The following is a 25320-nucleotide window of genomic DNA, read 5'->3' as shown; positions in this document are numbered from 1 at the left end:
GAAAGAAACGGACGAAAAGTGGACACTCTGCTTACCATAATGTGGGCGTACCTTGGCAAGAATAAAGTTATTGTTTAGTGCGAATCGCGTAAGATTAGTATTCATTAGACAAGATTGAGGTATGAGACTGTTGCGGTAAGCGTTATCTAGTTGTCGGTATAAACACGTACCAAGACTAAAGTTAATAAGTTCGTCCACAGTAGGAATATTATAGTTATGCAAAAACTGTTTGGAATTGAAGTGGTTAGGACTAAATGCAATTATTCTAACAGCCTGGTTTTGTAGTGCTTGTAATGATTGTAAATGGATAAGATACGTATTGTCCCAGCATGCAATGCAATATTTTATATGCGAATGGATAAATGAGTAGTATAAAGAGAGTAGTGTTTCCTGGTTAAATACATATTGAGCTTTTAAAAGTCTCCTTATTCAACATGTTGCCATCCACCTAACGTTGGCTGTGTGTTGATGAAAATTAAGGTTAGAGTCAAGTTCTGCACCCAAGTAGTTACAGGAAGTACAAAGCGCGATAAGATTATTACCAAGGTAGAGCGAAGAAATTAATGCGGATGAGCGTTGGTGGGACGTGAAAAAAACAAATGTTGTTTTATACGAGTTTATATTGTGCTGGTTAATATCGCACCAATTTAACACTTTGTTTAAGTCGGTATTAAGTTTAGAAACCAGGTTCCCTGCACAGATGTGAGAGCTAAAGATAGTAGTGTCATCTGCATAAAGAATGGAGTTAGAAAAAAGCAGGCAATCAGGCAGGTCGTTAACATCTAATAAGCACAACAGTGGGCCAAGTATGGATCCTATAGGTACACCAATGTTTGTTATCATTGAGTTAGAAAGAACACCGTTAATTTTAACTATTTGTGTTCTCTTTTTTAAGTAATTTTGTATAAAAGTAAAAGGAAGTTTGAGTACCATTTTCTAATCCCCTCACCGCATTAACTCCAGACCACTTCCTCCTCGATTCCCTGCGTTTCTCGGGACTTTCAGGGGGGGAGGGCAACAAATGTCTTCGTGCAACAGTCTGCTTATTGTAGCCCCTCAAACGTTAAATTTTAAACTGTCCAGGTACCAATGAATGAAACGTCCTCATGACATGGGAGTCCCGAGAGGCAGTAAGAGACGAGCACAATGAAAATTGATCAGTGACTATCACGGCTGATGTATGGGATGGGCCTAAATTGCGTAGAGCTAGCACTCCTGCCATGAATTCAGCCAGCAGGATGAGTATAAACTACGGAAGCCGAAGAGAAAATGTCCAATGAAAAGTCGCGACAAATATGTCTACACCAGACTTTTCTTGACATGCGAAGCATGTGTTGCAATCACTATTTTTGCGTGAAGGCTCTGCGAATGATCTTGTAGCAGACTGTCTAGAATACGACGTGAAAGTGATTTGGCATTATTGGGAAAAATGTCATCGAAGTAAATATCTGGGGCAACAGATCTGTCGGCAGTCCGAAGTACATAGCAGAGGTGCACGTCGATAGGGTCAAGTCTCTGTAGCACGAACGCAATTTGCTGATATGTATTTGCAGCCATTTGACACCACAGAACAACGCAAGCTGGGAAATAAATATTGTTTGAGAAAAGAGCAGCGATGGTTAACAAATTCTCAAGAACATCCTAACTGTCAAAAGACGCAACCTGCACGAAAGAGGAGCAACACTAACCGAGCATGAAACTTCGTCGTCGCCGACAGGTCGCTTAGAGTATATGATTCCCACGCTGTGCTGAATCCGACGATATTTACCAACCGATGCCTTAGCCTGAGGCAACCAATCTGCAAGTAAGCAATTGCAGAAAAAAAAGAAGAAAAACTGGCACTTCGTGTTAGCGCATGTTCTGTTATCATATATTTATTGTGCGCTGCATTTCTCTCACTCAATAAATGTGCGGACAGTGCGTCAGATATACGCTGTGACTGCTCCGCCCAGGACACTGGTAATCGTATTCTACTTGGCAGTTTCCGTAATAAATGTAGGAAGCCTTTTCTTTCCAAGTATGCAGTTCACATTTCCAGATACCTACATAAAAAGAGAAAATTACGGAACGATAGAGCAACATTGAAAATCTTGCAAAAGGAACCATCCACGGTGATTTTCAACACAACGGAATAGCTGACCGCAGGTATAAATATATTAATTTTATTAACGGAATGCGCTTGAGGGCTTTTATTTGTTACAGTGAAAAAGTTTATGTACCTTTCCTTCTTTCAATGGGAAATTCCGTAGTAAAGCGAGATAAACAGCACACAGGTAGCAGAGTACACGTGGCTATACATTTCCAATGGCTCGCCATATGCGTGTGGTCTCCAGGGGCAAGACCGCAGGCATAGAAGGCAACTTATATCCTCTTCTCCGAAGTGCGCTCCGACCACCGACCGAGAGGGCAGTGGAGCAAGATGAGGTATGACCTTTTTGAGTACTGCATCACAGTATCTAAACAATAAAATACCGCTTGTTTCTCGCATGAGAGGACGTGCATATTATTGTTAGTTGGCGTTAAGTAGCGAAAGCTCCTCGGAACTCAGCTGCATAAGGGAACAGGTCATTTGTACCGGCATCTTTCTGAAGGTAGCGACTGTCAAACCAACACCAACCACAAAGAAAACGGGTGAAAGAGCCGACAAAAGCTCTCCATTTTAGAAGAAAATTACATTCAATGGTTCCAGCTAGGCATCACTACTGTCTCAGCAAGCCAACATTTAACTTATTGAGACGCTAAATAGAAATAGGTTGAGTTCAGTTTTCACAACGAACTAGTTAGTGTGACTGCAAGCTCTCGAAAACATTATAAGCCGGTTTTCACGGTGACCTTGTAGAAGTAGGTAATTTAAGAGACTATGTAACTCACGTGACTATTAGTATACAGAATTTGGGCTTACCTGGTTTTAACTGCAGAAAAAATTGAAATATTGCGGGCTTTATTTAGGGGTGAAATAAATTTGGTATATTCTTGTTTTTAGAACTGTTTACAGGCGTCAGATAAAAGATTTACAAGACTACCCACCGCCTCGAGAGAAGCAAAGATGTTAAAAGCTTTGTATTGAGAGGGTGTACGTGTGATGTTATGAGTGAAATCTCACGAAACTATTAGGTGTGTAAGCTAAAGGGTGCGCCTGACATAATTTACTTAAACAAGCGTTCTAGAGCTTCGGAATTTATTTTGCGAACATCGCCGATACTGCGCGAACTGTGAAAAAATTAAAAAAAAAGACATTTAGAGCTTTCACGTCTGTAACCACCATCTGATGAGAGGCATCTCATAATAAAAGACTACGGGATCAGTTTGACACCCTGTGGTTTTTCAATATGAACCTAAATCTAAGCACACCAGCGCACTTTATATTTCATCCGCATCAAAATGCGGCCGCCATGGTTGTGATTGAACCCACTATTTTGAGCACAGCAGCACATTGCCACAGCGTCTAAGCTACTCTGGTGCGTCTAAAGGCCGCAGAAAGAGTTTTGAACTAATAGGCGGAACGCTATGCGAGATGCGTGGGAAAAGATTTAAGGATATCAGTTAATGACAGCCTTTCCAGAAATAAAAGGTAAGCTAGTTTATTCAAGTTTTATGTACGAGAGTTACTATATATGTTTCCCTGTTTTGAAAAATAAATGTATGTGACACTGATTGTATAGTTGGTGAAAATGCAGTCCCATTTACGTTAGTGCTTAGGGAATCTTTAATGTTTGTGGTTCAAGTTTTGATGTTGCAATTTACTGAAAACCTGTTTTCTGCCTCATTCCATGCGGTATACCAGGCTCGTAGTAGTATTCCACGATGTCATCGGTGAACAAAACCTTGTTTATATTTTTGGCAAAGTACATATTGTGTGTGTTATTTACAACAGTCGCGGTAAATTACGCATAAAAGCTCTCCAGAGGGCGATACTTTTTGTTTAGTAACAGCGCATAATTTAAGCCTCTTCCCGAATACAATTGTGACCAAGGTCAAATTTGATTCTGTGGTATTATGTGTAAAGATAAATTGTAGCCTTTTCGAAAAAATTCTTGAGCAAGTTTTTGGAAGCTAAAAACTCCTTTTATCCGTTATGTGTTACAGCATGCTTAGATAAAGACACACCAAGTTTCCAATCAGTGTATTTAAGAGCCATTTTAGGTGACGGGGCCTCACTCGGACAGCCTCGGAGTAATCACGAGCGATTCTGAAGTCGGTGTTCCCGAGCCTGGAGCCGTTTCATATCACAGATTCAACTTCTTTATCATTGTAGCAGTTAGCAAGGATTGGTATCGTCTTTCTAGTCGAAAAGCGGCCACAACAATGCACTCTCCCAATCGAGGTTAGCACGACACCATGCATATCGGTAGAAAAATGGCCCAAGAGCAACTCCGAAGCCGCCGAATTGTCTACCGCCAAACGAACATTCGACCGTCTACACCGATTTTCAGATCTCTATATTATCTTGCATTTTTTTCTAAACTAGGCCTTAACCGAGACTGTGCGGATGGCGCGCATTCAATTTTTGGTTGTCATTCAATGGCACCCTTTGCTAGAAAATCCAAGTCATGCTAAAGGCGAATATGAATGTTACAGACCTTATTTATTGATTCCAAGACCGTAGCGTTGCTAGTTTCCAAACATTGCACCACACAAGTGAAATTGTCTAACTTTTCCTCCTGTGCCTTGTTCACGGGCCTGGGATTTGAATCCACGCCGCCACCAAGAAGTAGGCGGCACCAAGTTACACCGAAGACCGTGCGAGCACTTTTGTGACAATTGGAACAAGAGCATGGCCACGAGGGGGGGACGCAACGATGCGGGCAAAGTGCAGACATGTCAAACCAGATCCCGCTTCTGAAAATGATTTCAATGATTTAATTTGGGTCCAGTTCGAAGATTTTTGTGCCAACCGGCTTGTAAATTTGTGGCCATCACGTCGATACCCGGTTTTTGAAAGCGAATGGCCTTTTTGAGATTTTATCGCCCTTCTTCGTCCGGACCAAGCCGCTGGGAAGCTAACCCTAACCGTAATTGGGTAAGCGCGGCGAGGTGCACCTGCGACTCCCGCTTTTTTCCCACTTGTGCGGACACTCGGAGACTGTGCATTGATGGAATGTGAAGTGGAAGGGGAGCTCCTGATTCCTGAAGAGTTCTCGAAAGATTCCGGATGGCAAACAATTGCTGCCAGGCGCTCCGGAGTCATGTGGCCCCCACCGAGCGAGTTAGTGCAATTTCCAGCGGCGCTAAGCCAAACGGCAACGTGGCCGCCCAGGGTGGTCGAGACCGCGGCAGCGCTAAAGCCAAGATTACTTCGGCTGGAAAGATACCTTCACTGCTCAAAGATGACGCGAATATCAATCTGGCCAAGGGAAGGTCTGAACATCAGCAAGGTGGGACCGAAAGTTGCGGCCGAAGCCATGCGGAACGCGGTTGGCATCAACCCTGCGAATCGGGACTCGAATACGATGTGTCCGAACTTTCAACAAAACATCGTATTCATCGGTATTCCCAGCAGACAGAACGCGACCCGCTACATTATGGTCGAGTGCACCGTCGTTGGCAATCAGCAGCACAAGGCCAACGCGTACGAAGCGGCGCCCAATCCACATGCAAGGGCGTTATCCGCAGCCCTCGCACCGGGTGACTGCCCGGAGGAACTCGACTGAAAGATCGTAAACTCGAAGAATCCTCTGGCCTTGGGGACTAAGCGAATCAACAGCACGGGCACCGTGGTTGTTGTCTTAGACGGCTACAAGGTGCCAAACTGCGTCTCGTACGGCGGTACGCTCGTCAAATGTACCTTATATCAAAAGCAAGTAGAGGCGTGCTACGCCTGTTGCCTGCTCGGGCATTAAGCATACGTCTAACCCTCTTCATAAGAAGCCGTCTGCATGAGATGCGGCGTCGCCAAGCCGGACGAGCAACATAAGTGGGACCCCAAATACAAGCTGTGCAGTGATGGACACTTCACCGCCACCAAGGAGTGTAAGCATATGTACCAGACACCGTAGCTCATCAGACGCAGGTGTGGCGAGCGATCCCGAGCCAATAGAAGCAAGTCTGCAGCCTTCGCCATGAGCGAGCAACAGCTTCCGCCATTGCCGGTCCCTCCGGGACCCACGGGAACACCATATCCAGGAGTCCCTCTCCGCCGGCTGCCCCCGGGCTTTCCGGACGCCGTTCCAGTTACAGTGGGAGATCCAGGTCTAGGGGCAGATCCGGGTTCAGGGGCAGATCCAGGAGCCGATCCAGGAGCCGCTCCTTCTCCAGGGCCCAGTCGGGTTCCGGAGTCGGCCAGCAGAGGAAGAGGCAGTCGACCCTATCCTGGGCCGATACGGTCAGTGGCGGCATCGAAGCTGGACCCTCCCGGGGCCCACATGACCCGCTCCCAGAGCAAGCTAGGGACTTCTAGGTAGCGCGCCTTCAGTACGAAAACGCTGACATAAAAGAAATGGTTAAAAAGACTACTTGCGAAATGACAGAGATTAATGAATTGGTAATCAGTCAGAGTGCTTCAGCCATAGCGCCGCTGCTGACCACCAAAAAAGCGCTGGTTCCGGCAAGCGACTCGGCCACGGCCCCCAAGAGTAGGACAATTTCCAGTAACGAAGTATCAGGTTTGCAAACCAATGAAATCAAGAGCATGTTGACCACTCTCGCTTAGCGCCTGTAGCAGTTAATGCAAGGCTTAGCACACGAGCAGGTCGCCCCAGTGGACCCGAAGACAGTCCTTGGCGCGCTGGATGGATGGATGGATAGATGGATGGGTGTTATGAGCGTCCCCTTTAGAGGGGGGCGGTGGGTTGCGCCACCAAGCTCTTGCTATTATACTGCCTAATGTCCAACCTAGATTAAACAATGAAAGCTGACTGATCGCATGGTCAGCGAACGGTCAGCTTGTGTCTGCTTCTGACCGATCGGTCAGCGATCGGTGAGAACGTGGGTCAGTAATCGCACGTTCTACGTCCGCAACTCCGATGCAGCTCCTTGTTCCGAACGCTTCATGGACCATAATCAGGGCTAGAAGCACACTGGCGCGTCAGACTGGGGCGCACTCTTTACGTGCGGTCTTGCTTATAGCAGGTAGCACAGAAAATTTGTTTCCTCGTAGATAGTTCCAAATAGTTCAGAATTAGGCAATAGAACTGCAGGTGGTACTCCAATAAAAGGGCTCCATTGCAGCAATATTTTGCATCGCTACGTAACGAACCATAGTTAATACCATTACAGTAAAACTCGTTTCTGCCTTATCCCTCCGAAGTTATCGGGCTGTTTCCGGGCACTCTCGAGGTCGGGGAGTATGCACGTTAGTTAAAAGGAGCTTTACGCACTTGTCTCACGGCCTGAAGCTGGCCAGTTACAAGGTCGAATATGTAATGGCGGAGGTTCTGTGCAACACGAGACAATGAACCAGTGGAGGAACAGACTGTTTATACTCAAGATGTACAGCAATCCTACGGACTCCCTGCAGCAGTTCAAGACGATACTCAAGAAGTCTGTCGACCGGGCTGTCACCTATCGCCTTGTCGTCGTTGGGGACTTCAACTCCCCCGTACGGACAGAGGGGGCAGGTAGCCGACAAAATGGACCACAGGCTCATCACGCAGAAGGCGTCCCTGACCCGAATCAGCAACCCGGTGAACCGGGACACCACCCCCAATCTGGCTTTCGTGACAAACGTCGAGGGAGCCGAGTGGAGTTACACCACATTGGGTTTTGGTAGCGACCATTACGTGCTCGAGAGACGCTTCGACGTCGCCCGAAGAAAATCAAGAGAGTTCCCCGCCATAGATTTGGAGCGCATTTGCAAGATGCACGACTACGAAAGTGCACCCGTCCCCAAAGACCTGCAAGATTGGTGGGAGCGAATCAAGAGCGACGCGGAGTCGTCCACTAAGAAGACCGTCACCAACCCGGAGGTAGAGGAGATAACAGCAGGCTAGCCCACCTGATGGAGGTCAAGCAGTCACTGCTCACCCGATGGACGGGACAATGGTTAAACGGAAGATGGAGGAAAAATATCTCGGACCTCAACATAGCCATCGAAGATGACTGTTGTACCCTCGGCAAACAGCATTGAGACAAGGTGTGCGACTCCATCGTTGGGCAGATGCCTAATGGCAAGTCATGGGGCATCCTAAACCATCTGAACGAGGGCAGCACCATATCTAATGAGAGCCACACGCTCGCCAGAGCCCTGCCCAAAGCTACCAGATCCTCTTCCGGCGTCGAGCCCTGTACTGCCAAGTTCATCGGGAAGTACCTATCCGTAAAGCACGGTGACGATGAATACCGGTTTCCCGACTACCGCGGCCCGGCCCATGCAGAGTGGGACGAAAAATACACCGGGGCGGAACAAGGCAAGCTATTTTTGTGCTCAACGGCAGGTCTGGGCCAAGTGCTGACCACAACACCAACAATATGCTGTGGAGCCTTGCCGACCATTTATTCGAATACCTCACCGAGATCAACAAGACGTGGCGAAACGGCAGCTTCCCACAATGGAAGACTGCCAAAATCATCCTGAGCCCCAAATCCGGCAAGGCTCCGACAGTGGACAGTGGACCTACTGTCTGGAGAAGGTGGCGCAGCGCATCGTCCTCAACCGACTAGGTAGATATCTCTAAGACAACGACGTATAGACTGACAAAATGAGTGGATTCCGCGCCGGCCACTCGACGGAGGCCGCCATGAAGATGATCAAACATCAAATCATCGACGGCAGCACGAGGGACACCAGGAACCTGCTCGGACTCGACCTCGAGAAGGCGTTTCACAACGTTCTCAACAAATACATCCTGGTCTCTGTCGTGGACCTCAAGCTGGGCCCCAGTATATAATTACGTCCATTCTTTCCTGACGGGAAGGAAAGTGAACCTGCAGATAGGCGACTGTTTCAGGCGATGTGCTCCTGGGCCCACGGGGCACGCTGCAAGGCTCAGTCTTTTCGCCCACTCTCTTCAACACCTGAATGGTCGCCCTCTTGAGGAAGCTCGCCCAAGTTGACGGTATGAAATGCATCACCTACGCTGACGACATCACGATCTGCTGCACCGGTGACAGGGAATGGCAAGTGCAAAGCGCCATGCAAGAGGCCATAAATGTCACGGAGCAGTACCTGTTACTCACCATACTAAGGTGTTCCCCGATCAAATCCGAGCTTCTGCTTTACAGAAAAGACACATGGGGCAGGCTTAAAGCCTCGAAACTGGTCTCCGAAAGCGATATTCACCTGATCATTCGTAGCAGCTACCTGATGCCCAGGGTCAAGACCATCAGAGTTCTCGGGCTGTTCGTCGAATCGGGTGGCGGCAACGGCGCTGCGTTGCACAAACTCACTGCAAAGACCGACAACGCTTTTCGCCTACTGGGAAGGGTCACGAACAGACATCGTGGCTTCAAGGAGGACAACCTGCTCCCGATCATCAACCCCTTTGTGCTGTGTCACTTCACTTACATGGTGGCCATTCACAACTGGCTCACAGGCGAGCGGGACAAGCTCAACGCCCTTATTAAAAAAATCAACGGAGCCCTCTGGCTGCCTGTCGGAACACACACCGCGGACCTCCTCCGGCTCGGCATACACGACACCATGGAGGAGATAGCCGAGGCTCAGGAACGGGCCCTGCTATCTCGGTTGTCCTGCACGCCGGCCGGCAGACGGAATATCGAGGAGATCGCACTCGCCCTCACTAAGAAGAAAGCTAACAACAACACCCAGATCTCCAGAGAAATAGGGGAGAAGCTCGTCGTCACGCCGTTGCCCCGCAACGTTTATCCGGTGCATAAGGAAGGTCGTAGCAAGGCAAGAGCATCGACGAAACTAAACCAAATTTACAGGGACATGATCGACGCAAGCTTCGTGGACGTGCTCGCGTACAGAGACAGCAAGGCTAGCGGACATGCTGGGCCAAGTCATCAACTCTTCCTCGGTCCGAAGAACGGACCACGAGGTGGCCTAGCAAGTTTCCATTGCAGTCGGCTTGCAATACGGCCGGACAGAAAGGGTGTATAAGGATTTGAAAGCAGCCGTCAGAGCATTTCATAAAGGCCTGGTAACCCGGCAAGTAGTTGAAATTTTTAAAGGCGTCAAACACGGCGACAGCTCCGCACACTCCATCACTTGGTTGTCTCACCACGTCGGGGCCACCGAGGGGTTTCCTCTGAACCACAACGAGTACACCCATGAGGCTACACGTGGATTTGCCGCCCGCACTGCCCCCGAATCGACCGAATCTCCCCCCGTACAAAGGCACGCTCTTATCACGCACAATGAAATTGGTAATTTCTTTTACTTAAAAAGAAGGGTTTTCTCGCCGCCTCATTCCAAGCTAAACAGGCCGCAGGGGGTCACGCTTGGACCCCTGCAAACTAACTGCTGCCCAAATCCGGCTTCCCTTAATAGCATATCTCCTGACATTTACTCGAATTGTTCTTGCCCGGCCTGTGATGAGGCTGCTACGTTGTCCCACATGCTCTGAGACTGTGGTAGTTGGGCCCGAAGCTCAAAAAAAGAATGCGACGCACTCCTGCGAAGTCCCGTCTTTGAAGACCCAATCTTGGCAGTCCAGTTCTCCCGCGGTCGGGCCGGCAGTCTAGACCTGTCGAGCTCGTCGTGGGATTAGCCGGGTAAGCATTTTATCGCGTTTTGCTGGACCCAATAAAGGTTTATTCGCTCCCTCGCTCACTCACTCACTCACGGCCATGACACCGTAAAAAGGCAAACTTCGTCATGTTAACAGTATGTCTCGTATCGGCTAACCTGGAAGATCATCAACTGCGAGCACCACAGTGTAACTGCGGTGCCGTGAACCGCTAGAGCGTTGAAATGGGCGTCTTTATGAGCTCCTGACTAGACTGATACTGTAACATGTTGCCGGACTGAGTATGCCGAAACGTCCAGAGCTGGCAGCGGAGAATGCGGTGCACTTGATGACGCTTCGTACTTCGCTGGCAATCCGGCCGCACCTCATGCCTTGAAGACACGAAGAAGCTTGTATTGCCAGCGTAACAGGCGACAGCTGGCCAATAATAAATAAATCAAGCGTGTTTGTGAAAGTACCCAGGAGCAACCTAATAATAATAGGAAGAGCAAGAATAAAAGGAACGCCTTGGCCACAGCGTTCTTTTTGCGGTATTGCCACTTGTAGTGATACGCTGCGAGCAAAAGCGTCTATCTTTGAATGCGGGCTGCTGTTCAGGCAGATATTAGTTTATCATGGCCAAGCAACCATCTCAGAAGCAGGTGGTCCAAAAAAAGCCTAAATTCAAGGCCGAAAATGTACTTACGAATGCGTTTTATCACAAAAAGAACAGCCAATGCCTCTTTATTTTTTAAAGGTGCGAATAACCAATTTCTACTTTCCTCAACGTACGCGAAGAGTATGCTATCGGATTTTCTTGGCCGTTCAAAAATGACAAACAACCTCTCCTACAAACATAAAAAGAACAGCTTAAATCGGCTTTAAGGGTTGCGTTTCGTGTATATTTTATGGCCACATTCTGGCGTCTGCGTTCCTGGTATAGCAAAAGGTTCTTGGGGTTCAGCATATTCACAGGATTTTCATATGGAAAGTAAACACTTGGAGGACGCTTTGAGAGTGGAACGCGATAACGTTCAAGGACCTTTACTGTTTTTCATGCTTTCCGGCAACTGCAGCTTACGTAACCGTAAAGTTTACCGTGAAACGCTGGCTGCGAACGCTACGCACGATGACGAGCTTTCCGGTAGAAAGGCGGCCTCTTGCGTGGGTCGATCTCCAGTTATTGTTTCACCCTTTAATATTTAGGTAAGAGAAAAGCTAACATAATGGACATGGTTGTGGGTGTCTTTACATCAGATTTGTGTATGGGTTGCCATTCTCAAAATTCAAAGGAATAACTTTGTAAACAATAAACGACAAGGTATGAGCGACTTTGGTGCTAGGCAAGTGGTTGGGTATGCGTGGTTCGGAAGTAGGTTCGAAATTAATTTTGGCGGAGCGACGTCCAACGTCGACGCGGGACGCCAACGCCGCGTTTTCTGCGACACGAGCTCCTTGACCCTATCGTATTAATACAGCAAGGACAGCGACACACTGCTGAAAGTGGCGGATCTAATCGATGCCGTAGCGCGTGAGCTGACGCCTTCTCGCTGTACCACGCCAGCTAGATGGGACCGAGGCTCATTCAGCGGTTTCCGTTAAATTGCTTAGGCAAGTGACCCAAGATACGAGTGTAAATTTGCTACGTGGGGAAGCTGGGAGGTATCTGAGGTTGATCAAGCCCAGATGTGGCAACCATTCTAGATTTGCGACGCTGACAGGTTGTGCAGCTGGTCGCATACAACTCAACCTAGTACCGAATCTGTGGCCAATAAAAGCGCTGTTCATTAAGATAGAGCATCCACTTGTATGCAAGTGACCGGATGTGCAATCGTCGTGCGCAGCACGCCGAATTTCTGGCCGAAGTCGTTTTGGCACAGCGAGAAGAATGCATGTCACCGCACTGGTGTATTTGACTTTGTGCAGCAGTTGAGTTATTATGCATAGTAACTGCATGTCATTGAGTCGGCCGCACTGAAGAGTGCCCTCAACTTGCTGTTCTTTATTGGTCCGGCCTTAAAGCCTTGAGGTAGGGGATGTTAGGTACCGGAGATACGACTAGGTTGTGAAGATCATCTCTGTCCTAGTGTATCTTTCTATAAAGCACTCTGTATAGGCAGTCTGCGTCACCATGTGTTCGGCCACTCTGACAAGAAACAGTGAAGTTGTACTTATGTAGCTGGATAGCTGGAGAGGCTAGGGCACAAGACGCCCATATGAATTGTGGAAGTTGACGAGCTTGCACAAAGAAGGAATGGTGATCGATAATCATTGGGTATAGACGTCGCACGACAAGGAGCAAAATCACTAAAGCTCAAAGATTACGGCGACGTCTTCTTACTTTGTCACTGTGAAATTAAAAGCGTGGCAGTTGCCGTTAGGCGGTATTCCACCGTCTATCAAGGATAAAAGGGCAAAAGGGAGGACATGTCTGAAGCGCTTGCTAATGTTTCTCGTCGTCCTGTCTTCTTTTGCGCTTTTACTTTTACTAGAAGTGCCATTACTTATGAGCGCTTCGCGTAGCGATCAATGGCTCACGCTCATCATGACCTTCTGAACCACCGTGGCACAGAGAGAAATGCAAATGGAATTTACAAGAATCCCTGTGGGTGCTGAAGAACTAAAGCGAGGAAAGTATTGGTGAGGATGTCATCGGGAACTTAAACTTATGAAAGGAACGAGCATAGTCAAATGTCCAATGAAATCAGGTGCGTTTCTGCAAGAGGTTTCTCATATGAGTGGCGATTTCTTTGAAACCTACAAAGAATTCACGGAAGCAAGAATAAAGGCCCCAAAAACGCGAGCGCTCTCTCACAGATCACGCTGCAAGAAATGCTTCCAGAGCTTTCGACTTTGGGTTAACAAGCAGGATTTGTGCCTTGTCTACGAGACTACCGAGCACAGGGGGTCAATAATCATCAAAAAGACAGTTTCTGAGTAAAGAACATGTTCCACACAATGTACAGATGCATACGGGGCTCAATATATTTATTTTCGAAAATAAAATCGACATAGCAGATAAAGTTGTGCCCCTTCGAGCTGCTCAGATTGGGGCATATTAATGCGAAAGCATTAAATGGCTCGTCATGCGGAAAATTCGGCGCGGACGGCGTGACCAAATTATGGTCCAAAAAAGATACGTACCCTTACCATTTGGTGGGAGTGGAACCCCCGATATTTTTTGTAAATTAGGGCGAAGTGAATTAAGGCATAGTCAATGAAGGTAGAGTTAGGTAACGCACTGGAACCCATTACCTTTGGTGGGAGTCGAACCGGCAATCCTTGGTGTTAATTAAGGCGAAGTCAATTAAAGCACAGGTATTTAAGATAGAGTTAGGGCCCTGAAACCCACGAACTTTGGCAGGAGTAGAACCTTCCGCTTTTGCTGTTAATACAGGTGAAGTTAATTAGGGAAGTGTTAATTAAAATACAGTTTAGTATGGCACTTGAACCCATGACCTTGTGTTGTTGCATAATGTCTAAGCATCGCGTGGTGGTCGCAATGCTTTCGCTTTCATCCACGTAGGGATAACTAAGTCCTCCTCGAATTTTTCTTGAAAAGGTTGCCAGAGGGTTGCACGGGCCAAACAGCATTCCGGTAAATTCAGAGAAACTATTCGGACCCGCCGTGGTTGTTCAGTGGCTATGGTATTGGGCTGCTGAGCACGAGGTCGCGGGACCGAATCCCGGCCACGGCGGCCGCATTCCGATGGGGGCGAAATGCGAAAACACCCGCCTACTTAGATTTAGGTGCACGTTCAAGAACCCCAGGTGGTCGAAATTTCCGGAGTCCTTCACTACGGCGTGCCTTATGATCAGAAAGTGGTTTTGGCATGTAAAACCTCATGATTTATTTTTTTGAACTATCCAGGGTTATGAAGCCTGTTTTCTTTTTTATCTGACATGTGCTCCGTAATTTTCCAGCGACCTGAGTGTGCGTACCCGACATAAAAACAAAGGAGCTGGATCAAAACAGCTGATTCCGTCATTATTACCCTCAACAGATCAAATATTGTTTTTATCTTGGCATTAGGTCGGTGAAGCTCCTAGCACGGCTAGCAACGAAGACGTGTAGTCTCTAAACTAGGCGAGTTTTGATTTACCTGGATGGATAACGGGTTCAAGGTAGTCATTCTTCCAGACAGGTGTGGGGATAAATTACTGTTTTGTAAAAATTCATTAGAGTGCTTGAATGTGTCTTATGCGCGCAGAGTTTCATATGGGCCTGTGTTGCAAATAAAGCACGTTATTTAATTATAGGGAACTTAACTCCATTTCAACTGCTAAAAAAAACAGCTTCCCTAGAAAATGGGTTGTGGTTCCGCAATGGCGCACAAGTCATGTCTTCTTTATAGAAAAGCTATGAGCGTAGCAAACGTGACGTTTTGGCAATGTTGCTAGGCGAGGCGGACATACTTTACCGCTAATAACTTTAGCTTCAAAAGGTTGATTCGCAAAATAATGTTTCACAATTTATCGCTTCACTATGTGGCTGCATCTTCTTTCAATTACGAAATACAGAAAGTGGTGTCATAGTCAATGATTTTATGGGACATTCTGTTAAGGTTATATAAGAGGAATGTCTTTATAACAGCAAAATTCAGCAAAACCATGCTATAAACCTAAATAACGCTTTAAAAAAAACCTGAGCGGCAATTATTTATATAGCAAGTTTAAAGGCGGATGTATCCTATTGTAGCTTCATGTCTTTAAATATTAGAAATTCACCTAATTCAAGTTATTTGGGATAAAATCATGTAATATGGAAAATGTGTGCGTTTGTGCCGCACGCGATATCATTTGCCGCACCATGCCATCATCCAACGCACTTCGTCACTAGGTGTGTCGGTTTGACGTGACAGCAGGGGCGCCTTCTCTGCGGTCTAGGCTTACTTCAATTTGATATGGCCAGTATACAGCGCTGAAATACGCTTTAAGTGTGTCACATTGCACTTTTAAAAATTTAAAGAAAGCTATCACGTGCAGCTGATAAGGGTACGCTTTTCGGACGCTGCTGAGTGACAGCGTAATTTTTATATCATTTTCAGGTCTCAGGTCTGGAAAGTAGCATTAGTCATATTCGCTACGAAGCAGACATCCCTCTCCTACACGACAGCTTCAGCTTCCCGATGACGTGTGCCCTACAGCAAATGTTGAAAGACCAAATAGGCACAAATAATATAGTTTGTGCGAAATTGTCGTTCAAATATTTCTTCCTGTAAGTCCAACAGCCACGTAGACTATCTGCAATCACAGCATCGACTTATAAATGATAGTTTATTCGAAAACGAACTATTTTGCACAAAATGAAACATGTGATACATGTAGCATCCCTAGGCGGTATATATTTGTATGCATATATCAAAATTCTCTGGTATCACTCTGAGCCCATATTATGTTTTTATTTAAGGTGATTAGCTTAGCTAACATTAGAAATGTGTTTTGTTTTTTAGAAGTAAGAACTGTCCGTATGAGGTGAAATGGGCGATAAAACTTCGTAATTATTGGCGTGTATAAGCTTTTATACAATACTATTGTTGATAATGTCGTAAAAAGATGTAAAGGGGCGCTGTGTTTTACGTTTTCGTTGGCGCAATGAAATTACCGCTATGTTTTTCCTTCTTTCGTAAGCACTTTCAGCGTGCAAACGGTAACTTGTCAAAGGCCTTCGTCAGGCCTTTTCATAGTCTAGCTTCATGCCTTAGCAGTCTTCATTTAGAACGTTTTGTGAAATGAAGCAGAAAAAAAAACTTTAAAATCTAATCGATTCGCGAACGTCCAGAGAGCCGCAAACAACCACTTTGCACTTGAGCAAAACACTGGCTTAGAGACCATTACCAATTTCCTCTTAGTGCGAGTAGTTTTGTTTGGTTCTTTCTTTCGTTTTCGTGGTTAGTGGCTAGTGGTCGGAATCGAACCCCGACACAAAGGGCGAGTTCTCTTGTTCACCCGAGTTGCCACATGGGACACGTTGGTAACCAATAGAAAGTATGAAATATTTGAGAAAAAAATAGCATTCATTCGCAACGCGTTTCTTAGAAACCTATGTGTTCTGCATATGAGACTCGCGGCGGGTAAACATGTATTTAGTCAACTTTTGCTAAATACTCAGGAAAATTGCAGAGTTATAAAGACAGGCAATAAACGTCAATGCGGAAGAACTCCTCCCCATTTAATACATGTCTTTTAAACATCGTTGTGCGTGTAAGTGATTAGCCGTGCCTCCCGGAACATCGCGTGAGAGCTTTGGGCTATCTGAAGGTTCCATTCTCAAGTCCTCAGTGCCAATGCATTCTCCCACTACCCTCTCCCGCTGCAGCAGCTGCAGGCAGCGGCTCTGGTATGCCTACAAATGTACAGGCTTGTGGTGCTACGCTCTGTGAAATTATACATTGAGATATCAAACGCCACCTAATGTCTCCACGTGAAAAAATATAGCCTCTCGAGCACATCATTTCTGTAATAAACGAAACACTTTTCAAAAAATCACAAGACTTTTCGCTTAAATTGAAAATCACCATCGAAGATTTCTGAACAATTAGTTAAATATTTTTTTAGGTCATATGCTTACCTGAGTAGTCCTTGAATATGATAACGGCACACTGAGCCTCTGGATCATAGTAATGAAAGTAGTATACTCTGCTTACTGTGTGGTCTGAAAGATGAGCACAATACAATTTAATTCCTTCTTGTTATGGCGTATGTAGACTCGGACATGGACTTGCACTTGTTGACGGAAGATGTGAAACAATGTCGGCCGCTTGTACCACCACGTGCGCAACGTGAATAATTCTAGGAGCGTTAGTGCAACACTGAAGAGAACGAGGACTCTAAAATCGCGCCCCAACGCACCGATACAGGGCTACACAAGTGTTTCATTAGGGCATGTAAAGAATCCCGCATCAACACTTGAGTTGTCAGCATTCCAGCTTTCAGGTGCTATACACCACCTGCTTTTTACGGACACCCCTGTATACGTGAGCCGACCTGGTAACATGAACGGTATGGTTGCCATAATTAACCCTCAGTGCGACGCAATGATGCTCAGCTCTTTTAGAAACACGCCTACGAGCATACTTTACTAGTGATACGTAGACTAATGGAACACTGGTATTTTCTGCTTTACCTACACCCGATATGTTAATACACCAATTCTGTCATGTTCTGCACCAGCTAAAAAAAAGGAAGTCATAGATCTTCATCAGTGTATGTCGGGCATTACGATGAACTTACAAGGCAGAGCCTCGTTTTTGTAGAGGTCGGAAGCAAACATTGTGAAGGCGATAAAGCTAGGAAACGATTTGTGACCCGGTATTATAGCCCCTGTAGGAGTTGAGGACGGACTTCGGGATGAAAAAAACTTGGGAGGTTTTATTTTACATTATATACAGTGAGATGAAAGTCAAGTAACCGTCGTACTGTCATTACGGGCCGGCAGCAACTCGGACGCTGCGGCCCGCGGCAGTAGTTCGAGAGAGGTGAATCCGGGAATGCTCTGAGATTTCTGGAATCATCTCGGTCTGCGTCTTTTAAGCCCTTCGATGACTGGAAGACACGTCATGTTCGGCCAATTGGAGAGTCCGCTCAGATGACGCCATTTTCGGCCAATGGTAGGCGCCCGTGCAGTGGTGTCACACCCGGCGGCTCCCTGCGGTCTTGCCTTGCTGTCTTGCAAATGCCCTCTTCAAAGGCGGCCGGTGTGACGCTGCCAGGCCTTCCCGGTACATCACAGCCGTCTGGCTTCGGCACTCACGTTACCTGGAACAGTGCCGGGCTATCCCCTCGCTTTCTGGAAGAGTCACGCAGTGAATAGCTACCGGTGGCGTTTCGAAGTGGGGGCCTTCAACTTGTTTTCACGTGCGCTCCTCTGGAATGTGCTTTCCGTGTTTCTGCATTCCTTACTTAGCAGTGGCGCGATTCGATGTGGTTTGGCGAACTCGAAGTAGGCTCAGGAAATAGCCCCATAGCTAACAGCTCGTCCTCGCCCAGGATGTTCTGAATGGCCGGTGAAGCCAAGTCACTGGCCATGAGGAACGCTGAAAGAACCTGCAGGGTATTGGTGTCGAGCCTCGTTTGACGAACGGCGGGATTCTGGGCCCTGGAGAACGTACGTCAAACAAACAAAACAACACAGCGCTGCACCACGCGTAAGCGCAGGCTCTTCACCCCTGACTCGCGAGGCTATTACTGAGTGAAAATCAACCATGACCTTTTATTTTCCCAATTTTGAGAAAGCAGTTCCAACCACCTTCCCAAACAGCTATCCATTTCTCCTCGAATGCCGACAAGACCAGAGTACCATTGTTGTTGCAAATCAAAAGGTCGTTGTCACTGCAAACAGCAAATGAAAACCGCCGAACATACCTTAAGTGGCCTAACTACACGAACAGCATGTTTCCAACCTATCGCAGTGGCGTACTTATCGCACGTATTGGTGCCACTGAACAGTCTGGTCAACCTCACAAGTACGTAATCACAAGCGCGCTAGCCTTGTGGTCACTAAACAGAACGCGTACTTGCGTTGTAGGCAAACTTTTCATTTACGCTTACTCACGTTTCTTCCCTGATAGTCCTACAGGACAAGTGACTTAAACAAAGAATTAAACTTGCGGGACTTACACACTCCGCAGAACCCTTAAAATAATGCGTCTTTTAATAACTCGTTCCAAGCATACCTATCAAAGAAGTCAGAATACGGCTGCCCTCAACACACGAGCAACCCAGTCATAAATCTGCTTCCTTCCGTCCACACAGGGCACGCGCTAATGGAACTAAGAACGCTTCTCGGTGCAAATCATGCACTCACTGAAAATCCTAGTCTCAATTCGCGAAAACTTTCCGATGCTCAAAATAAAAAACAAAACACTTCATTTCTACGGAAGCGCTCTTGGCCTCTCCCCCGTTTCAAACGGTTACAACTGACTCACTTTTGAGTCGTACCCGAGGTGGTCGCGGTTTTAAAGCTATTCTGGCTGCCGAGGAATAACAAAAGGGCTAACTCATTATCAGCTCCCCCAAGACGTCACTGTCCCCTGCCAATTTATGTCCTGGCGCCCCGCTTTCAGCATGACCTCGATTGACCGCGTCGCTACTCCCCACCTGGTCTCGTCTTGCCACCTTGCGCTTCTTGGTACTGCACGCTGAGCTTCGAAGAGAACGACGGAACGACGAGGAGTTTAACTGCCCCGTGCCCTTTGTCCGCGTCCGTGCAGAACATGCTTCGCGGTCCCCCTTTGACCGGTGGCTCGATCGTTTTGGATGCGTCAACATCGTCCGTGACGACGGCGCCTTTTTCCTCGCGCCCTGCCCTTTTGGGTTTCTCGCCATCTTTGGCGGCGCTACATTAGGTACCGTCTTTCGGTCTTTATCGCTCTTCTTTTTACGGCGCTTTCTCTTTGCACTCGCTTTCATGTCGCCTTCTCGTGCCTCGTGCTGGCCGGTACACATTTCGTTGGCCCGGATCGGTCTCTTACCCGCACAGTCTGAGTGATTTACATTTAAATCTACTCTCACTTTGCCTCGACTGGCGGACAGCCCAACCGACTCTGGAACAACGCAGCAGGCTTTACACGAGTTATGCAACTCGCACTCTTGCGAACTGCCCTCTACTGCATTGCCCAGCTCACGCTGTGCATCGGCACACTGCCCATCGGTATCGATCGCTGTCTCACGCGCACAGTCCGAATGATTAATAACTGAATCATCCCTGTCTAGGCTACCTAGACTGGCGGAGAGCTGCACCGATCCCTGAACAATGCAGTTGTTCTCTCGTGGGCTACGGAGCTCGCCATCTCGAGTACTCTCAACTGCATCGTCCAGTTCGCACCTCACTTCTGCACGCAGGTCTGACCTGACATGGGTGCTCGTGTCTATCGGGTCAGCAGTACCCTTTTCTTCGCTAGAAACCTCGCTAACACTACAAGCGACGCACACGCGCGGTGACTGTGCGAATTTGTTCGCAGCTGGCCTAGCTGTCTCTACAGTCATCTGTTGGCACAGCACCTCGTCGCTCTCCCTGTGGCCTTTAACGGCCTCTGTTGCCACTAAGGCCTCGTTAGCGGCTAGCCTTTTCCCTTCACCTTTGAATGTGCAGCCAATCTCACAGGCACTACTCTTCTCGTCGGCTTTTGGCGAAAATCTGCTAGATGCTTCCTCATTCTTTCGCTCTGTACTACCTGCAGAGTTCTCAGACAGCCGTTGTCTCTGTGCCATTAACTGATCACAATGCTGTATCTCTTTGATCAGTGCTGCCTTCTCTCTCTCATACTTTTGCTCACGCTCACGCTTACGTTCCTGATACTCACGCTTACGTTCCTGATACTCACGTTTGCGTTCATTCTCACGTTCGTGACGCTCACACCTAAGAGTAAGTTCTTGAAGCTCACGCTTCCGTTCATTCTCGCGTTCTTTACGCTTACGCTCACTCTTACGTTAACGACGCTCACGCTCACGTTCACGACGTTCACGACGCTCACGCTCCCGTGGTTCCTGTATCACCTCCGAATGCTTTTATCACTATATTGCCACTATCGTTAATCGCCTTTATGATACCTGGCGTTTTCATCCGTTCGTCTGCCTCAACTCCCAAATCGTCGCACACCAACAACAAGTCCAACCTCGTCAACCTTCTAAGATCCATGGCAGCTGTCCCGACTCGTGGTTAGAACTGTCTTCCTTAATTAATTTGTGCAAATACACAATGCATCAAATTCCCGATTCCCAGAACTATCAAAATGAACACAGATTTGAGTCTGGCGAATCAAAAGGAAAAAAACCACGCGCTCACTTACGGTTGCAGCACCCTGCCATCCGGTTCATTGGTCCGCTGTTCCCGGTCCCTCAGGACTCCCTGGGTCGAAGGCTCGCTCTTCTTCGGTACTCCCAGTTTCTTAGGACCTCTTTCGACGAAGGCTCTCTCTTCTTCGCTCTGCCCGGTTCCTGGCGACTCCTTTGGACGAAGGCTCTTTTTCGCTGTTTCGGGTTCCTCTGGATTTCTATCGACGATGGTTGATCCGTAGCGCTGCCACCAGCTGATGCATTTGAGGGCGATCTCACCGCTGCCAACCAGTTGTTGCATTCGGAGGCGATCTCACCGCTGCCAACCAGTTGTAGGAGTTGAGGACGGACTTCGGGATGAAAAAAACTTGGGAGGTTTATTTTGCATTATTTAAAGTGAGACGTCAATGAACAGTCGTACAGTCATTACGGGCCGGCAGCAACTCGGACCGAACACATATTTCCTGTCCCAACTTACAGAGTGAAAGCGTTCATCGCAGCGCAGCAGGCAAGTGCAACGTGGGCCAGCGAACGGGCACAAAGCATGTCAGCTGCACCTAAGATGCACAAGCTACATTTGAACAGCAGTCACTTACCCATGAAACGTTTACCTGCTTGGCAAACGCTTTTTCAGTGTGACTACAAGTACTATATGCCGCGATGGTGCTCGACAAGCATAGGTAACGTTCAAAGGAACGTTTTCTTCAAAGGCCATATTCTCGAGCAAAAATTTGCGTGCTGCATCATCTTCAATATATTTTGTGCGTCTCTATATAGGACTCGTTGAAGTAGACGTACCAACTCGTTTATGACACATCGCCAGAAACGAACAGAAACCGCATGCTGCATTTATCACGAAGTGTATCGTAGTGTAGATGCGGCGGCAAGTAATCCAGGAATACATTGCCGCCAGAGCGAAATAGGCCCCGAAGTGTTATCACGGCCACAGTCCGGCCTGCCTAGCCGTGAGTTTACGCACACTTAGCACCGCGCCTCAGCTACTTATCATCCCTTAGTATAGATGGTGGTAGTTGTCTGATCGGTTTGATCGGTCGATGAGTGCGGCGCTTCCAGCCTGCCAGGCAGCTGCCGGTGAAGTCATGCTACAGGTGCGAAGTTCACTAAAAATTTACCCGGCGCTTTAAATGTGACCCACAGCAGCGCGGTGATAAGTTGTTGCCGCAGCGCTAGCCGACAAGTGTACGCCGAGCCGGCGTTTCTTTGTCGCCGGCACTATTTGATGCCTTATTTGTTAGTGTTTGCATGACATCAAAATTTTATTGGTGGTCTACAAGTGGTAACGCTTGACCTATGTTGACTGTTGTTCCTTTTTGAGTTACATTACCATGAATTCCAGGAAATTTCGCTTGTGCTCAAAAATAATATTTTTGTCCAGAATAATGTCTTGGATAGCGATATATTGTTTGAAGAAGCAGTCGATGCATAAAGAGACACATAATTCATTTGCTCGAATTGAATTAACGCTGAATAGCTTTTGCCAAAATGTTGACTTTTATTGCCCGTCTCCCTGTGGCCGACGTTACATTTCAGGTGTAAATCCGCGAAAGTAAATACTGCCTATGGCATTGAAAGTTAATAACACCTAAACTGATAATTTCTGAATCACTCAAATTCTGTCCCATATCTCGCTCCATGTGCATGCTTCTCGTGGCATCGCCGGCCATTGTCCTAAAATATTCACTTATTTGAAAACCACAGCAGATCCCACGCACGGCCTCATCATTGTAAGCTGACCTTTGCGAGACAAGAAAGCAACACGATGCACTGGGATAAGAAACAGGAAGCATATTTCATCGAGGAATACGATTAGTAAATGGGCCGTAACAGTAATCAGCCGCGATGGCGTAGAACCAGCAAAGATAAGCTGAAATCACAGGGGAATTTTCCTTGGCGATGCATGATCTGCGAGAGATTTCGCGTGTCTTTACTCAGGACGCGTGAGTGGCTCAGCGCCAGAAACACCTCTCAGCTGGAACTGCATGTAGCGCTTTTCGCCAGCGATAACGATACGTGGTGACGACGGTGTGAGATGTGGCTGCAAGCGCCCGGCCACCACCCTATAGCGAGTAAGCGAAAATGCGCTGCTGGCAATGAGACCGCTCGCGCCGGTGGCGAGTGTTTACGAGCTCGGCACTAGCAGTGCCTATCAGCTCCCTTTAGATGTAAGCGCTTGTATGTTTCCCAAGCCGACCCTCGCCGCATAAACGAAAGCATTAAAAAGCTCATAACTATATAAATGGGGTAACGCTTTCCAGCGATTTCATTCGTTGTTGTGAGTACACACACAATGTTTTGATTTAGCTCAAGTACTTTTTAATCATCTTCAGGCGAGCATAATATGGTCGGAGGGTAAACGGCGCTATCTCTCAAACTGACGGACGTAGGAGCTATGCATATTCTTTGTCAACCTGTGGTGCATCATCAGCTGACAAAGATTAATAAAATCCCAGCTCGCTTGATAGGCTGTGTTATGACACTGAGAGCACCAATGAAGTTCAAAACAGGTGTAACAAGAGATCGCATATTCTCGGCAGGTTTAGGTATTCAATTTAGAAGAAATTGTAGTCTGCTTTCTCGCTGACACATATCTGTAGTTTAATCTGAATGCTGCTAAGGGTTATACCTGCACAATACCCAAAGTATTAGGACTCACCTGTTATGTTGAGAGCCCCACGATAGCGACTATTCACGTAAAAACCTTAGCGATTGTGAATTGAACATGTATCAGTATCGCATCCACAATTATTTTTTTATCGTTCAGGTCTGTACCACGGTTAAGTTTCTGCCTTATCTGCAGGTGCTTTTCTTGAAAAAGCCGTTACAATAAAACCGTCGGCCCTTGCACAATGGTGATTGCAATTTCAATTAAGCGGATGATTTGCTCCGTGCTAAACACGTACAGAAATTAAAAAGAATGCAACAAAAAGAGCTCTATAACAATTAAAAATTATGGTATGACACATGTAAATAGAACATTGATTTCATAAACATGGTATCCCAACTATAACGCGCCAAGAAATAAAGATATGCAAATGCCACGTAGCCGGAAAGAAAGTAATGTTTGCCATCGCTTGGAGAAATTTGGATTATTTTTTGCATTACGCTTATTTACATAATTAGTCTGAATTCATTATTCAGCTTGTCAAATATTATAATTAAAATTCAGGCATACTTTGTCGGGCGGCCAGTTTTGCGGTAGCTTTGCGTGTATGCGCGGGCTTCTTTTATGCTCGCAATAACTTTTATGTACACGTATCGAGCAACAGAAAGCTGTATTAGGAGCGTTTCATGTTCATCTACCCTTTACTCATTGACACTTTTCCCCTAAATATATTATTTGAGAAGATCATTAGTTAAGACTGGTTGCTTAATTAGGTGGAATGGAAAACGTAATCTGAGTATCCCCACGAGACGTCAAACAATATTATTATGGTTCGGTACAGCTACGTGGTACTTGCATATATTTAAATCAGAGTACATGATAGTTGGGTAACCCCGTACATCTCTGAACGCGAATAGAAGGTTTAATTTTTGCAAAAGGACATAATCAGGCATCTTACTGTCTTTTCTAAAGGCCGACAACGAAGGCGCCTCATCGATTCCCTTGCTGGTTGAAATGTTTACCTGAACGTGGTACCTGTAATAAAGTAAAATATTTTTCTTTAAGCATAGTGCAAGCCAATATAACGTTCATAGACGAGGGACGCGTGAACAAAAATCTGGCTCAGCAACATGAGTTAATACATAAAAGTGAAGTGGAGAAAAAGCTTAGTACAAGTATCACATTGGTTTCATTACACAAAGAGCATCACAGGACAATTCAAGTCATGCATCACAAGCGCAGGACACCTTGCTAGACAAGCTCTAAACACTATAACGAGAAACACGCCTCATTATATGTAGCATTTTGAGGGACAACTCAATGAACAGCGCTCTTCTTGGAACAACAGGAAGT

The 25320-nt window shown here is 46.8% G+C and overlaps 1 long non-coding RNA gene across 1 annotated transcript; it reads right to left on the bottom strand.

Annotated features, from left to right (window-relative positions):
* Positions 1 to 1802: 1802 nt before the first annotated feature.
* LOC142563692 (uncharacterized) lies at positions 1803 to 25002 on the bottom strand. Its single transcript, XR_012824383.1, has 3 exons — positions 24926 to 25002; positions 17140 to 17223; positions 1803 to 2042 (listed from the first exon to the last, which is right to left on the bottom strand). It is a non-coding gene; the product is annotated as an uncharacterized LOC142563692 (long non-coding RNA).
* Positions 25003 to 25320: the final 318 nt, after the last annotated feature.

Source organism: Dermacentor variabilis, chromosome 11 (genome assembly GCF_050947875.1).
Source record: "Dermacentor variabilis isolate Ectoservices chromosome 11, ASM5094787v1, whole genome shotgun sequence".
Classification (NCBI taxonomy): Eukaryota; Metazoa; Arthropoda; class Arachnida; order Ixodida; family Ixodidae; genus Dermacentor; species Dermacentor variabilis.
Note: the sequence above shows the minus strand (reverse complement) of the source record. Positions and strands in the feature narration are given on the sequence as shown.